Below are 15,345 nucleotides of genomic sequence, written 5' to 3'. Positions count from 1 at the left end.
TGATTTCATAGTGAAAACACATTATTTTTTTTCTGGGTTTTTGCTCCTGTGTATATATCATACCAACCAATACCAACCAATACATAGTTATGTTGAATAAGGCTGCTTGTGAATTTTATGGCCCCAGGGTCAGGGGTTCTGGTGTTAGGGTGGGATTCATCTATTGATTTTACAGTGAAAATGCATTTAATTCTTTCAAAATCTTATTCTCTGCTCCTGTGTATTTAACAAATGAACTATGTACATAGTTATGAAGCGGAAGGATGCCCCTTCCAAACTTGTGAATTTCAAGTGGGTCGGGGGTTCTGGTGTTAGGGTGGGGTTCAAATGATTATATAGTGAAACACATGAATTGTTATTCTTTAAAAGAAACTCTTCCTTTGCTCCTGGTAATTATGCCAATGATCTAAGTACTTATTTATGATGAAGAAAGATGCCTCTTCCAAAATCTGGTTAATCTCAGGGCCACTGGGTCAGGGGTACGGGGGGGGTGGGGGGGGGGGGTCATTGTCTGAAAATAAATGAATGCTTTGAAATCTGCCATTAACCATTTATGTTGAAATAAAATGTTATGAAAAAAAATTCCAAATTTTGAAATATGTGGCCCCAGGGTCAGTGATTCCTGTGGGGTGATGTGCACAACTGGTTTTAACGTGGAAAAGCTTTCTTCTCTTTAATACTCTGATCTACTTTGGGGCATCAAGTAACCAGAGTAAGCATTCTATAATCAGGTGCGGATCCAGGAATTTTATCCAGGGGGGTCCACCAAAGTCAAAAAATATCCAACTCAACTAAAAAAAATTTTGACAAGCAAATTAAAATTAAAATCCTATTTCGTGGGGGAGGGGGGACAGAAATTTGCTGACAAACTTTGACTTCTTATGATTTATACCTATTACTTTTCATACGAAACATGTCAGCGTTCTCAAGGGGGTTGTGTATCAGTTTAATATCTCTGCAAATTCCAGGGAGACCACCCTCTAGATCCGCGCATGACAATGTGCTAAATGTATAGTTATGATAAGCAATGGTGCCTCTTTCAAAATTTTGAATTTCATGGACTCTGGTTTTTAAATCACAAACAAAAATCAAGTGTTGGAAAGTTGTATATTATATTCAGGTGACCTATAAGGTCCGTGAAACTCTTGATTAAATCGACCTTTTGGGAAGTTGGCAAATAAATCTAAAACTAATCGCATTTCCGCACAAAAAATATATACCGGTAGTTACCATTGGTGGCACTGTACATAGCTTTCGGTCTGTCAATTCTGTTTGGAGAGCTGTAATTCTGGAGGAATATCAATGATTGATTGCTTATCTATGTAAAAGTAATTTGGTATTTTAATCCGGAGTTTATCTGTTATTTCGTACTATATTTACACTATTTTTCGATAAGAATTCTAAGTAAATTTGTTTCAATTGATTATTGGCAAGTTTTTCTTCCGGAAGCTGGCTGAATATATGTCAGAAAAGGCCCGTGCGCCGAAATGTATACATTTTTTTCATGCATGGTGAACCTTGCTTGGATCTTTACGTTCTCTTTGCGGAGTATACCTGAGATTCAGGTCTAAAATCTAGAAAGACGACGGAATGTTGTACATGTTTCTGAGTGCCATAGCTCAGTGATTGAAATTTGTAAGTTCAATTTTCTGACGACTAGTTGTAACATGATGTAGGCTCTTAACAAGGCTCCAGTATTTGTCCGTACACGAATGTAACGCAAGTGTAATTCATGAGTGGTAGTGTTTATTACACTTGTTAGGTCCAGATCTAGTAAATGAAAGGTTCCTTCAGATGTATCAAATTTAGGAAATAAATTCTTTTACTGATGTTTTATAACTTCAGCTTGATCAATTATAGTGTTTCAGGGATAATTTGTTAGTAAACAAGATGAAAAATTATATTTTAAAGTGTCATTTCCAATGAAAAATTAAGAAAAGCAATCATGAATATGGGATTTTTTCCATACCATGCAGACAATGAAATGTATCCATGCCGATTTCCTGCTGTCCTTCTGAAACGTTAATTTGTATGTTTCTGTCCTCTTCTTTTATATATATGTAATGTAAAATTTAATTATATTGTCATTTTAAATTGAATTCCATGAAATGATTTTTTCTGCATAATTTATTTTCTACATAATTCTATTAGAACCACTCTCAAGTAAGGGAAAAAGAAAGTTGAAAGTGATTTTTTGTTCATGACAATGAGGTCAAGACAGGTCAAGACAATGAGTGAGTAAATATATAGAATATGGTGAATCTGGAAAAATTTCTGAGCAGTTGAAGACATCAAGATCCTGGACTAAGAGAATTGATCATGTCTTGGCTCTGTGTGATTGTCCTGAACATGTATACGTACTGCAAATATGTAGATTTGTTGGGTCACCTGAGTCACTCAGGTGACCTATTGCTATCCGTTTTCGTCCGTCGTCGTCCGTTGTCCGTCGTGTGTTAACATTTGAACATTTTCAGCTTCTTCTCTGAAACCACTGAACCAATTTCAACCAATATACAGCATCTATAGGTGAAGAGAAACAAAAATTGTGAATTTTATGGTCCCTGTCTCCCTGGGACCTGAGGGGTGGGGCAAAAAGCACTGAAATTAATGAATTCTATGAAAATCTTCTTTTTTACTCCTTGATATCAAACAGTCAAACTGTTGGCATGAATGTAATAAGCATTGAGGCTTCTACCAAAATTGTGAATTTTATGGTCCCAGGGTCCGGGGTTGTAGTGTTAGGACGGAGCTCTATTGATAATATAGTGAAAATGCATTAATTCTTTGAAAATCTTCTTCTCTGCTTCTGGGTATTAAATAAACTAACTAAGTACATAAATATGATGAACAAGAGTGTCTCTACCGAAATTGTGAATATTATGGTCCCAGGGTGAGGGGTTCTGGTGTTAGGGCGGGGCTCTATTGACTATATAGTGAAAATACATGATTTCTTTGAAAATCTTCTTCTCTGCTCCTGGGTATCAAATAAACCACCTGTGTACATAGTTATGATGAGCAAGAGGGCCTCTACCAAAATTGTGAATTTTATGGCTCCAGGGTCAGCGGTCCTGGTTATAGGGTGTGGCTCTTTTGACTTTGTAGTGAAAATGCATTAAATCTTTGAAAATATTCTTCTCTGCACCTGGGTAATAAGAAGGTGAACAACCTATATAGTCAGTTATGAGGAGCAGGGGCCCTTCTTCCAGATTTGTGAATTTTAAGGCCCCTGGGTCAGGGGTACCATAGAGGGAGGGGGGCTCTACTGATATACTGAAAATGAATTAATTGTTTGAAATCTGCTCCTTGGTATTAATCAAACATTTTTGATAAGCAAGGGTGCCTTTTCAAAAAATGTGCAATGTGTGGGCTTAGGTCAGGGGTCCATGTGTGGTAGGGGCACTACTGATTATTGCTGAATATTACTTATTAGTTGAAATGCAGTTTTCGTTCCCCTACCCTGCCTATCGGTATCAAGTAACCAAACTAAGCAATTGCTAAGTGTATACTTATGATTAGCAATGGTGCCAAAATTGTGAATGCCAAAGCATCTAGCTTAAAACGTAAATCAAATTAAATCATTTGAAAGTTGTTGCATGATGCCCAGGTGACCTACAAGGCCCATGGGCCTCTTTTCGATTTTTCTATTTATAATTAAAAATCATTGCCATTTGCGAAAACATGCATTGCTTACTCGTGACATTTCTTTGTTCCTTGAACATCTTTAAAGTTTATTCAGGATTTTTCCTAAGTGTAACACAAAACTGCCTCGTTATCTGCTTCTCCGTGACGTTCAAAAACGCCATCGTTTTTTGTCGCTTTCAATGAGGACTACCTTCCTTTTTAACATAATTTAGAATAAATATATAAACAAAACATTTTTCAATTTAAAAGTCTAGGATTTTTTTATCCATTCTACAGGTGGATAGGTTTGAAATAAATCAAGATACTTTAAAATGTCTCATAAAAATCATTTAAATGTATTGTTAAAATATTTCTACCAAATTTGGATAGCATATGGCGTAAATAAATAAAGATATGACAGGAATCCACGAACTTTTCGAACAACCCTCGTATTTATCAATCGGACTATACGTTTCTAAAATATTTTAGTGTAGAGTAAAAAGGCTTGGTAGAAAATTAACTTGAACCTGCAATGTATCTTTTTTGTAAAGGATTTTGATGAAATTTCCGAATCCAATATAGAAATAGTATTTAGAAGTTTATTCTAGTCGTTGGGAATACTAGTATTAAAGGAATTCATAACTGACTTTTAACTTTCTAGAAGTTCCTTCTAAGAAAAGGAGATATGGGTATACATGTAAGTTGGATTACCAACTTGTAGAATTAAATTCCAGTTCTTAAAAAAAAGATGTCAAAATGTCGAGCCTTCTACAAACAAATACAATGTTACCTACTTTTTTCCAGCTAGGACCAGTATGTATATATACTGATTGTGTGATGTAATGTAATGTATCTAATTCCTAATGCCTGGTCCATCGACTGGTGCAATTTCCTTAAAATTCATAAAATTTATGAAATTTTTATGCCAGCTGAAGGACAGAGGTTCCTTATTATTTTGCCCTGTTAAAATAAGCCAATTAATTAAGGTCCTCATTTTTACTTATGTTTATCTCACCAGTAATAACGTGTCAAGCAAGACTATAGTTGCACCGTGAAGAACAGAACAGAACACGATGAAAAAAAATGTTTCGGATGCTCGATATCCAAGCTCTGTAACTAAAGTTTTCATGTAAAGAAAACGTTTGGTCGCAATACTCGATGTTTGTAGGAATTACAGGGTGTATTCTTCAATTTGAAATAATTGAGCTGTGGACTCGGTATCGACCCGTGGTACTGCAAAGATGAAAAACCCGGGTTGTTTTAGCTGTATTTTAGCTGTATTTTCTTAAGTATATGGTGGTGATTTAGAAATCCTATAATTTATATTAAATGGCCTAATAATGCCTAGGTCACATTCTCCGGCCGGTGGCCGTAGACCGGTGGTAATCGGTCGTAATCCGTGGTGTTAACGATGCCCCAACATCGGTCCACATCGGCCTAGTAGTCCTTAAAGAATCAGTCACATTATCCAGCGATTGATACACGATGGGCAACCAATGCGTTTTATGATAAAAATGGCGTGGTTGCCGGCCGGTCTTACAAAGGCCCAGCGAAGCATTGCTAATCATAAAACGATGTTCTAGGATAATCGGCCGATTTATATTACATCCCTCATACATTGGTGAACATCGTTCGAACATCGGTTGACTACAGGCCAATGTTTGGTCGAACATCGACCGATGATCGGCCGTTATCTGTTGAACACCACTCAACACCCCGATGACCTCAGATTCAACGGACGTTTGACGATGCTCGGCCATACATCGGCCGATCCGTGTAAGATGTGTTAATGATGGGTTGCCGATGAGGAGCGATGTGAGGCATCGTTGGAGACATCGCTGAATTTTAACTACGAATTATTTCCTACCGATGACCCCACCGATTCGCAAAATCGCCTCAGTCACCGTCCGATCACTAGTGGTACCCGGCCGGCAACCACGCCATTTTCATCAAAAAACGCATCGGTTTCCCATCGTATACCCCATCGCTGGATAATGTGACTGATACTTAAGTCGTGTGATAATCGTAAAAGTATGTTTACGATAAATCATAGGACACCCCTTACTATATAAACAGAAAACACTTAACTATAACAAATCTGTATAAAGATCAAATTACATGTCACTTGATTATAGAATGGAATCAAAAATCATTTTAATATGAAATAAGAAGTAAAATACAACACTACAAGTTAGTAATAACAATACTCAATTTCTTCATAAAGCAACTGGTTCAGACTCAGATAGAGAACCAGGCGGGTCTTGAAGCACGTGATTTTAGTACTGAATCAGAAGCATGTAATTATTTAAGGAATTACTGCTAGACTGTTTGGTTTCATGACTACGATTAAGGGATTAGCATTGATGATAACTTTATGCATAAATGCCTTCGGCGTTCATGCAAATAATCACTCCAACAAATTGCTTGATCAAATTATGAAACCAAAAATATTAGACAATTATTCCTAAATTAATAATATTTTAAAAAACGAGATGTTTGTAAAACACTTATGCCCCTCCCCTCCCCGCACATTGGAATTCAAAGTCTAAAAGGGCATAAGTCTGTCTAAAATGGCGCGATCGTACCCAAAACAAAACTTGATCTAGATATTCATCTGATAAATCTGTATACTAAATTTCATTTCAGTAATGTAACCTCTGCGAAGAAAATGAACGGAAACTGCAAGTAATTGGAATTTTTCTAAGTACAAGGGGCATAACTCTGTCAAAAATTGTGCGATCACACCCAAAACAGAACTTGACCTAGATATTTATCTATTCAATCTGTATAATAAATTTCATTTCAGTATGTGCAACCTCTGCGAAGAAAATGAACGGAAACTGCAAATAATTGGAATTTTTTCTAAGTCTAAGGGGCATAACTCTGTCAAAAATTCTGCGATTGTACCCAAAACAAAATTTGACCTAGATATTATCTGAGATATCTATATATACCAAATTTTATTTCAGTATGTGCAACGATTGTGAAGAAAATGAATGGAAACTAAGTTACCGACAGACAGCAACAAAGCAATATATGCCCTCCCTTCTTCGGATGGGGGCATAAAAATAAAAGCAACAACAAATGCAGATACTTTATAATTTTAACAAGATTTAATAATGGGGATAAGTTTTCTTGCATGAGGTTTTATACAGTCATAATATAATATAATATTTATACATGTGTATAAGAATTCCGTTACATAGAAAATACTTTCAAAATCTAAATAAATAGGATGTAATAAACAGCAAAGATGAACACAAATTCAGATATATATAATATCGTGTAAAAAAAAATTGTTCATATTCTCAAATATGGAAGATTATATAAATTGTAACTTTTTGTTCATATGCTAAAATATGAGAGATGATACTTCTAAATTGCAAATTAACTGAAGATTATCATGATTACATGTATATGGCACAAAAGAAGAAATGAAGTACATAACAGTTTTATAAGCTGTTGTCTTAGAGGTCTTAGAGGCCTAATCATGTTAGGTGATAGGAGGCCCTATTACTTGGTGCCAAACACCTAACGGAGGCCTAATGGATGCCTAATGGGAGCCTAACGGTGGCCTAATCATGTTAGGTAGCAGGAGACCCTATTATTTGGGAGCCTAATAGAAGCCTAACAGAGGCCTAATGGGTGCCTAATAGAAGCCTAACGAGGCCTAATGGATGCCTAATAGGAGCCTAACGGTATAGGGCTGTCAGCAAGTATATAAACAGGGTATGAGAATGCATTTTAGGCACTTCTCCCTTATTTCTTGTATTAACAAGATGTCATGTTGATGTAAATTTCCATAATACAATTCGTTCTACAAAAGCAAAGTGTTGTTCTCATTGATCTATAAAGATCTGTAATCCTACGCATATATTGCGAGTAGCACAGGATCCACATTATTTTGTGACTGGCCTGAGGTTGAAGCAGAGTTGGACATAATCGCTAGCTATATTATCCTCAGTTGCGTTACAATTGGTGGCAGCGGTGGGATCCTTTGAAATTATTCAAGTGCTATATTGGATTTATACTACACTGAGCAGGATGGAAACACCAATAGTTAGGAGAAGGATAACGCCGAAAAAGGTAGATTGAACAAGATTTTGAAAGTCATTTAAACGACTCCGGAATTGGAAACTCACCAGGGTTTGAGGGAGATGCGCTACCCACAAGTCGAGTAGGTCCAGGCACACCTAATTATCAGGAGTGCAGGCCCACAAGTATCTCGCAGGTTGCTCTCCTGTAAAATCTGAGTTTCCTATGAGTGTCTACAGAGAGAAAAATGAGTCTAGACCGAGCTTAAAGAGAGCCCTTTCTGTTTGGTTTCTTTTTGCTTTGGTTGGATGTTGTTTAATGTATATAGCCTGGACTCATTTTCCATATCATGAAATTGTCCGACAGTCTTATAGAAATGCAACAATTGTCCTTGGATCAGTTGCAAGTGTAATACTATTACTGATCATAATAGTATCATGGAAATATGTGGGAACAAGCTCTGAAGCTAACGACCAGGTAACAGAAATTCATCAGGGATCAAACTTTGGCTTATTTGGTGGCAAGGCATCTAACAACCCAAAAGGTACCTATCAGGAACCTAACGTGGTTGGGCATCTGAGGCCTAACGCCCCTAATGTAGGTCAAGGTTCTCCTGGAATGGGACATGACTTAGAACTGCCGTTTGCTGATGCAACTCCAATAAAGAGGACACAACATGAGATGAGTTCGAGGGTGAATGAATATCCAGTTAGGAGGACCTTTTCCGGAGCAAACAATGACGTTTGGAATGAATTTAATCAATATTTTGAGAATATTGCTGAGCTGAACTCATGGGGACCAGAGAAGTCTCGTCGAGTACTGCTGAGTACACTGAGAGGTCAGGCAGAGAGTTTTGCCTACGGGATACCCCTTGCAGTTCAAAAGGATTACGAACAACTTAAACAAAAGATGGAACAGCGATTTGGCCATTCTGCTATGAAGGAACGCTGTATAGCAGATGCTAAACTAAGAAAGCGGCAATCTGGAGAGTCCTTGAGAGATTTTGGACAGGCAATTGAAGACCTTTACAGGCGGGCTTATCCAGAAAACCCTGACATAGTGGAAGAAAATGCCATTAAGTCATTTTTAGACAAATGTGGACAGTCCGAAGATTTTCGTCTGGCAGTGAAGCGAACCAGGCCTAAGACATTGCAGGAAGCTGTCATAAATGCTATGCAAGAGGAATGCCTGCGAGTTGGAGAAAGAGAACTGTTAAAGGACCACAAAGTCGTCCACCGACAGATATATGAAATTGGAACTGAGACCGGGGAGAATAATTTTAAGGTAGTTACCGGTTACGGCATGCGCATGCGTGAGCTGAATGAGAGTCATGATTTTTCGAGCTCTGAATATAAGATATTTTCAGTTTAAAAGTAACAAACTTTGGGGGATTTACCGAATGATTTCAACTGCGTGTTATGAGGCCTAAAACATCTGGAGGTGGATCCAGCGGTTCTAATGGAAATAAATCTAAGAAAGGGAAGAAAAGAAAAGAAGGCCCAGATTTGAGCAGTGAAGCGCAACAAAGAAAAGTAAGTGTTATGAGTACTTCTCAAGACAATGTAGACACACAAAGAATCTCGCAACCGTTATTCTCAACTCCAATAAACAATCAAAAGAGTATGCAGAACAATCAAAATAATACATACCAAATACCACAAATGTCTCAATTGCCTGTAATGAATTACAGTTTCTCGCCTGTAGCGCCTGTTCACCCTGTACAACAGGTACAACAATATCAGGGTGGATTACAGCCAATTGATTATGGTAATAAAATACACAATTTGGCCAAAACATTGGACAAAGTTTGCCAAAAATTGGATAAACTTGATCAAATTGAATCTAGAATCAGCAAATTTGAAGCAACAATGAATACTGTCACAACTGACGTGCTTGAATTGAAAACAAAAATGTCAGACATTGAAAAAAACATTATATTCACTAGTGAAAAGTTAGATGAGAATGAAGAAACATCAAAAGAGATAGTAGCAGAAATGAAGAGATCCAAAAAAAGACATGAGAATTTAGAAAAAGAGAGTGAGGCACTTAGAGAACAAATGACAATTATGACAAAAAAAATGTTAGATCTAAAAGACCAGCAAAATGAATTACAAGCAAGGTCTATGCGTGACAACCTTATATTTGTGGGAATTCATGAACCAAAAGATGAAACATCAGAACAATGTGAGCAGGCACTAAAAGCGTTCATGTCTGAAAAACTCGGAATAACGGATGAAATTCCATTTCATCGAGTACATCGTATGGGCCGGAAGCAAGAGGCAAAATCTCGGGCAGTTGTGGCAAAATTTGTAAACTTTAAGGATCGTGAAAAGGTCCGAAAAACTGCAATCACGGTGATCACCGATCTACGGGAACGAGGCGATCAAGGCAACGCAGATTTCAGTGTATTCGAGCAATTTCCCAAGGAAATAAACGATAACCGGAAAATATTATACCCGCATTACAAAGAAGCTAAACGACAGGGCATCAAAGCGCAACTGGTTATGGATAAACTCTATATCAACGGCGAGCGATTCGTGGCACGCACAACTTTTGGAATATTTAATGCTCGCCAAACTCACAATAAACTACCACAGAAAAGAAAAGAATGGTTTGATAAAGAATGCAAAATAGCACAAAAAAAATATAGGAAATCAAAACGAATGTTTAGGAAATATCGTTCAAGCATCTTAAAAGAAGAAGTACGTATCAATGAACGTAAATATAAAAATACTATGGATAAAAGTATGAAAAAACATAGAAATTTAATTATGAAAAAAATTAGAAAACTGAGAAGTAACGATCCAAAAAGTTATTGGAAAATAATTAATAAAAGGCCGAACAACAAAAAATGTGATATTAATATTGATGAATTTTACAATTACTTTAAAAACGTCAATAATAGCGATGTAAATAATGACGAACCACTATCAAATGAGATTAGAAATACATATACTAATGAAGAACTAGACTCAGTGATAACTGAAGATGAGATAAAACACGCAATTGAAAATATTAAAAATAACAAAAGTTCTGGAAGTGATGAAATTTATAATGAATACATAAAATCCTCTGCTAGTATTATGTTACCGGTATATGTTATGTTATTTAATATTGTTTTTAACTCAGCAATTTTACCTGAAGCTTGGATTGTTGGTGATATATTGCCTATTTATAAAAATAAGGGGAACGACAATGACCCTGAAAACTATAGACCTATAACTTTATTAAGTTGCATGGGTAAATTATTCACATCCATCTTAGCTAAACGATTAAATAATTATGCTGAGCAATATGATATACTAAATGAAAATCAAGGGGGTTTCAGATCAAAGTATTCTACAATAGATAACATTTTTACTTTACAATCGCTAATCGAATTATCCTTTTTATTGAAAAAGAAACTATATTGTGCATTTATAGATTTTAAGGCTGCTTTTGACAATGTATGGAGAATAGGACTATGGCAAAAACTCATTCAAAATAATATTACCGGAAAATGTTTTGAAGTTATAGTGAAAATGTACTCTGAAAGTAAATCCAGAATAGCTGTTAATGATATGGTTACTGAATATTTTCCATGCAAAATAGGGGTACGACAAGGGGAAAACTTATCGCCCTTTTTATTTGCTTTATTCCTGAATGATGTAGAATCTTTTTTAATTGCACATAACAATATTGGTGTCTCAACAATATCAAATGAGATTGAAAAAGAACTTGGTGTCTTGTTAAAAATGCTGATTATTTTGTATGCAGATGATACAGTTTTACTATCGGAAACACCCGAAGATTTACAGAATCAGTTGCACAGTTTTTTATTGTATTGTGAAAAATGGAAGCTAGAAGTTAATATAGAAAAAACAAAAATAATGATTTTTTCAAAGGGACGTATACCGCATAAAGTTTTTTATTACAATAACAAAGAAATTGAAATTGTTAAACATTTCAAATATCTAGGAATTATATTCTCAACAACAGGCTCATTTATTAAGACAAAACAATATGCTACTGAAAGAGCAACGAAAGCTATGTATGGTATTTTGAAAAAGGGTAACCAATTACATCTTTCTCTTTATGACCAATTGTATTTGTTCGACAAGATTGTAATTCCAATTTTATTGTATGGTTGTGAAGTGTGGGGTTATGGTAATGTTGAAATGATAGAAAGAGTACATTTAAAATTTTGTAAAATGCTTTTTCATTTAAAACCAAGTACTCCAAATTTTATGATCTATGGTGAATTAGGTAGAGTACCTTTAAGTATACATATCAAAACAAGAATTATTGCATATTGGTCAAAAATTTTATATGGAAAACAATCAAAATATTGTTTTTTAATGTATAAATTACTTCGTGCAAAATTTGATAATGGACATGAATCTAAATGGTTAAAGAATTTGAAATCAATTTTAGACAATTGTGGATATAGTAATATTTGGAACCAGAATCAATTAATTAATAGAAATTGGCTTATTAAAAGTTTGAAACAAAAATTACTAGATCAGTTTCAACAAAATTGGAATTCAACCTGTAAAGATTCTTCAAAAGGTGTGACATATAATCTATTTACAAATTTACACTTTGGATGTCAATTTTATGTAGATAGCAGGTTAAATAATTATAAGAAACAAATTTTAGCTAGATTTAGAACAGCAAACCATAAATTACCCATTGAAACAGGAAGACGGGAAGGTATTGAAAGAATTAATAGAATATGTCTTTTATGTAAAAATGATCTTGGTGATGAATTCGACTATATTTTATGTTGTGAAAAATTAAAAGATGAAAGAAAATTACACATTCCGAAATATTATTTTACAAGACCAAATATTATCAAATTTAATGAATTGTTTTCTTCAAAAAATGTTGGACTATTGAGTAAACTCTGTTCTTTTATTAAAATTTTAAACGAGAGAGTCAAACCTCCAGGTTAACATCAATGTAAACATATATGGAAATACTTGATTATAAGCACACTTTGTATATATGTTATATGTTATGCTCACGCATGTATATATATATGTTATGATAATATGTATTGATCTCTGTGTTGTTAAATAACAACCAAAGAGATGTTAATAAACTGGTAAACTGGTAAACTGGTACCGCCAAGCCCCCAAGCGCGGGTGAAGGATTCTACGGTACCCATGAAAATCCGAGAAACCCCGAAACTTGTAGATATGGAACTCTAGGAAGAAGGGGACGCCCTTATAATCCTAAGCGCCGTAATCCAAGGGAATTGTTCAAACAGGGATACAATAGGTACACAATTCCTTGCGAACCTGCGAATTGTGTGGTAAAAGAGAAAAGGCAAGATTTGAACTAAACGCGACTGGTGCAGAAGGCCGGGTATCAGTCGGATTTAAGAGGCCTAATGAAAATAAAGACTACTAGGCGAGAAACACTAAATGGCATTATAATTAGACGAAATCACCAAATATCAACATCTCAATTTCTAGACCCAGAACAAATTGACTGGAGGGATTTCTTTTCGTATCTCCACAGTGAAATGATGGAACACGCTAGGGCCCAACATGAGAGGGAATGTAGTGCAGAAGAACTAGACTAAAAAAAAACTTGTTGACTTGTTAGTTGTTTTATATTGTGTTCAGTGAGCTCAGGAAGCATATGCTTTGACAATTGTTATTTTGTGTCCATTGTTTTAACATGTTTTCAAAATCATTCTAATCAGATATATGTAGATTATTTTTCTAAATCGGTAAAGTAAGTTTGTACATATTTATTTTGTTAAATTGTCGTGTGTTTTTTTGATGGACAGTGGAAGTCCATAGTTGTTAAGGAGGGACCATTGTAGTGTTTTTTTAGTGTTTTTATCGCGTAACATATATACAGTTATGAGTAGATTAGATTTCAGTAGTTAAACTTTTATACTTGTAGTTAATTTTCTTATCACTAGCAATAGGTAGCCTAATGGTATCCTAACAACATTGGGTGTCTTAGAGGCCTAATCATGTTAGGTGGTAGGAGGCCCTATTACTTGGTGCCAAACACCTAACGGAGGCCTAATGGATGCCTAATGGGAGCCTAACGGTGGCCTAATCATGTTAGGTAGCAGGAGACCCTATTATTTGGGAGCCTAATAGAAGCCTAACAGAGGCCTAATGGGTGCCTAATAGAAGCCTAACGAGGCCTAATGGATGCCTAATAGGAGCCTAACGGTATAGGGCTGTCAGCAAGTATATAAACAGGGTATGAGAATGCATTTTAGGCACTTCTCCCTTATTTCTTGTATTAACAAGATGTCATGTTGATGTAAATTTCCATAATACAATTCGTTCTACAAAAGCAAAGTGTTGTTGTCATTGATCTATAAAGATCTGTAATCCTACGCATATATTGCGAGTAGCACAGGATCCACATTATTTTGTGACTGGCCTGAGGTTGAAGCAGAGTTGGACATAATCGCTAGCTATATTATCCTCAGTTGGTACTAAACAGCTAAACAGCTAAAGGTAACATGTGTCTTGAGTATTACAATGGATAGTTCTCATATTTAAATTGTAATGTAATATAGTGCTAAAATTACAAGAATTTCTGTCAGAGTCAATTTAAACAGCTTCATTGTCACATCTAAGGTTTCCTGACCTTTAAGACCTGTTTATTATGATCAATAGTAAGTCTATCTAAAATATCCTGACCTAGATATAACATGTTTACTGTGATCAATAGCTAAAACCCCAGTCACATTTCCAACGGGTTTTGAAGCAAAAATGGGATTCTTCGGGTGATAGTCGTCAGTTCATCGGCCGTTGTCTTGGCCGATTTTGACCTCTTTTTTTGTCGGCCGACCAATTTTTTGTCCATCGGTCCGAGTTATAATTTTTCATGCGTCGGTAGCCGATTTCTTCAACTGAAGTTATCCGTCGACCAACCTTCGATTATCGTCCGACCATCGGTAGTCTTTTTGTTAAGTCGGTATTGTCGTTTTTATGCAATTCCATAACAAAATTTTGCACACATTTTCAACATTTTATAAGATTCTGCCACTTTGCCTTGCAAACATTACTCACCTCATCTATCTAAATATAGATCTATTAAAAACTATTGCTGATTTCTAAAGAAAAAAGATTTTTTGTGTTATTTATCCAAGTCATCGGTGTCCCTAGGAAATACTGTGACTGCTCCGTGTCGCCCGATACTGTGTCGGCTGATCATGTTCTTTCAGCCGACAACACCAGAAAAAGTTAGTCGCCCGACCATTGGCTTAAATGTGACCTAGGCATAAGTCTATCTAAAGTATCCTGACCTATAGGATCTGTCAATCATGATCAATTTTAAGTCAATTCCATTTAACAGCTGAAACTGCAGAATTATAGTCACAATACAATGTCATATAACTTTATCCCCTGTTGTTTTACTTCACAATTTTTAACAAGAAATTCACTGAAATGCTTGGTTGGGTAAAAGGGGGGGGGGCATAGGATATAAAATTTTTATATTAATATTTTTACATTCTTATTTCCAATTAGCAAAAAAAGATGTTAAAATGTTGGACACTTTGAAAACTTGCGGGGTATAGGTATATATTATACAATTATTGCTGTTTTCTAGGTCAATACGATGATTTAGACACCTGAGGAGTACAATATTCACTGAGACCGAAGGGCGAAGTGAATATTGTACTTTGAAGGTGGCTAAATCATCGTATTGACCGCAAAAAACAGCAAT

At 35.6% G+C, this 15,345-nt stretch overlaps 1 long non-coding RNA gene across 1 annotated transcript; it reads right to left on the bottom strand.

Annotated features, from left to right (window-relative positions):
• Positions 1-7,035: 7,035 nt before the first annotated feature.
• LOC134246642 (uncharacterized) lies at positions 7,036-15,163 on the bottom strand. The gene is made up of 3 exons (XR_009987669.1): positions 14,924-15,163; positions 14,109-14,315; positions 7,036-7,080 (listed from the first exon to the last, which is right to left on the bottom strand). It is a non-coding gene; the product is annotated as an uncharacterized LOC134246642 (long non-coding RNA).
• Between the last annotated feature and the right edge of the window lie 182 nt (positions 15,164-15,345).

Source organism: Saccostrea cucullata, unplaced genomic scaffold, assembly GCF_032062105.1.
Source record: "Saccostrea cucullata isolate Sc308-1 unplaced genomic scaffold, CSIRO_AGI_Scuc_v1 ctg2209, whole genome shotgun sequence".
NCBI lineage: Eukaryota > Metazoa > Mollusca > Bivalvia > Ostreida > Ostreidae > Saccostrea > Saccostrea cuccullata.
This window is presented reverse-complemented; position numbering and strand designations above follow the sequence as displayed.